General features: G+C 52.4%; 1 protein-coding gene across 1 annotated transcript in view; it reads left to right on the forward strand.

Moving 5' to 3' along the window:
* The window catches only part of TWIST2 (twist family bHLH transcription factor 2), a 49,685-nt gene extending 48,570 nt beyond the window's left edge, over nucleotides 1–1,115 (forward strand). Inside the window, exon 2 of the mRNA XM_059392733.1 lies at nucleotides 422–1,115. The gene's annotated coding sequence lies outside the window, so the exon portion shown is untranslated. The remainder of the gene's footprint in view (nucleotides 1–421) is intronic.
* The last annotated feature ends 740 nt before the right edge of the window (nucleotides 1,116–1,855 follow it).

A 1,855-nucleotide genomic window follows, 5' to 3' on the forward strand; every position in this document is an offset into this window, starting at 1 on the left:
CACACAAACAACACACAACCACTACATATAACACCCACAGCCCCATATACTACATAAAAAACCATGCATACCCAAACACACACCACACATACTGCCCACACATACACAACCACGCAGACATGTAAAACAGACCTAACCATACACACACACACACATAAAAATACACACCAGACACACCACACAGAAACCACACATGCACACTACACACATATACAACCACACAGACAACTGCACACACACATACCACAACAGATAGCCACACACTCACCAAACACATACACACACCACACTCCACACACGTACACAACCACACACATAACTGCACACATACAACCACAAATACCACACACATGTACACACAACCACACAGGCACACCCCGCGTGCGGTGGTGTCTCACCCTCCCTCTTGCGTGTCTTCCAGGCTGTCCTGTGGGGCTGAGGCTCAAGTGGAACTGGGACGCCTCCACATCTGTCACTTCTGAAACCCGAACAACCTCAAGGAAGCCTCCCCATCTGCGGTCCAGCACAGCGTGTGGACAAGAGGACAGCAGTGGCAGCTGAGCCCGGACTGCTCAGCTCCTGCCCCAGAGACGGTCCCCACAGAGGACGCGGCACTCATGGTCCTTCTTGCCGGTGACATTTCCTTGTCATCCTGGCCACTGTTCGGATATTTCTTCTCAGTTTTTTTTGTTGTTGTTTTTTTAGGGGGGGGATTTATTCTTTCCGAAAATCTCTAGATTCAGGAACATATTTACAAGGATTGAAATTTTGGATTTGTATTTCCCTCTAAGTGCCTTTTTTAATGTATATTTTTTTAATAAAACAGAAATGCATTCCTGTACCTTCTGTTAAACTGGACCAAGGCTCTCAGAAAAAGAACCTCGTGTTCCCTCACCCCCCAGCCTGTGCATGACTGTTCCACGAAAGCCTGGAACCCTCCTCACTCCTCGCTTCTTCTCTTTCTCATGATTTGCTCAGCTAACCATTTTTAAAATATTTTCTGTTTCAGTGTATATGTTGCTTATTTGTTTTATTTATTGAGATATTTTTAACAAGCTCGGTGACTGCAGCGTGGCTGTGTACCCCGCGCCCCTCCCAGGAATAATAAAGATGTCAGTGCAGCGCGTCTCCCCTCTCCTCTTCTGTACCGCGCAGCACGGAATCGGCCTGTCAGAGTCGGAGCGGCTTGCGGTAGTGACAGTCGGTTCCCTTTAGAAGGGACAAGAAAGGATGCGAGGCAGTTTATGTCCTGGGTCGTTGTTAGTCATTCTAGAAGCTACCATCCCTAACACGGTGCCAGGGCAACAGACCCAGGCCTGGGACAGCGGGCGAGGCCGGCCTCGGCCCCTCTGTGCATCCGGCTTTTCAGCGGCTATGCCCCCCGAGGCCCCCGCTGTCAGAGCTGCTCTCCGGACCACTTCCCATTGCCAGGCTGTGTCCATCCCATGTCCGTCCCTCTGTCTGAGGCCAACGCTCCCCTGCGGGCCCTGAGGAGCCTTGCCCACCACCTTTCACCCGCACGCACGTCCCCTGCTCCTTCAAAGTCTCAGATTGGGTTGAACCCCTGTGTTCACTGTAGGCTCCACAGGCCACGATCCTGTCCCTCGGAGCCTTGTACACACTGCAGGGGGAGGATGAGGAAGGAGCACCTGTGTGTACATGTAAGGTACTGGGGTACAGGAACCCCAGAAGGGCCACGGTCTGCCCCTAAGAAGGAGAATCTGGCTGGGGTCTGGTCTGGTGTAGACACAACTCCCTGGGGGCCAGGAGTCCAGCACTTCCAGGCTGCTGGCTTTGGAGCCCTTTACCGTGTCCACGGGCACTGCTAGGAGTGTGGGGAGCCTCTAGGCTAAGG

This window comes from Mustela nigripes, chromosome 3 (assembly GCF_022355385.1).
Source record: "Mustela nigripes isolate SB6536 chromosome 3, MUSNIG.SB6536, whole genome shotgun sequence".
NCBI lineage: Eukaryota > Metazoa > Chordata > Mammalia > Carnivora > Mustelidae > Mustela > Mustela nigripes.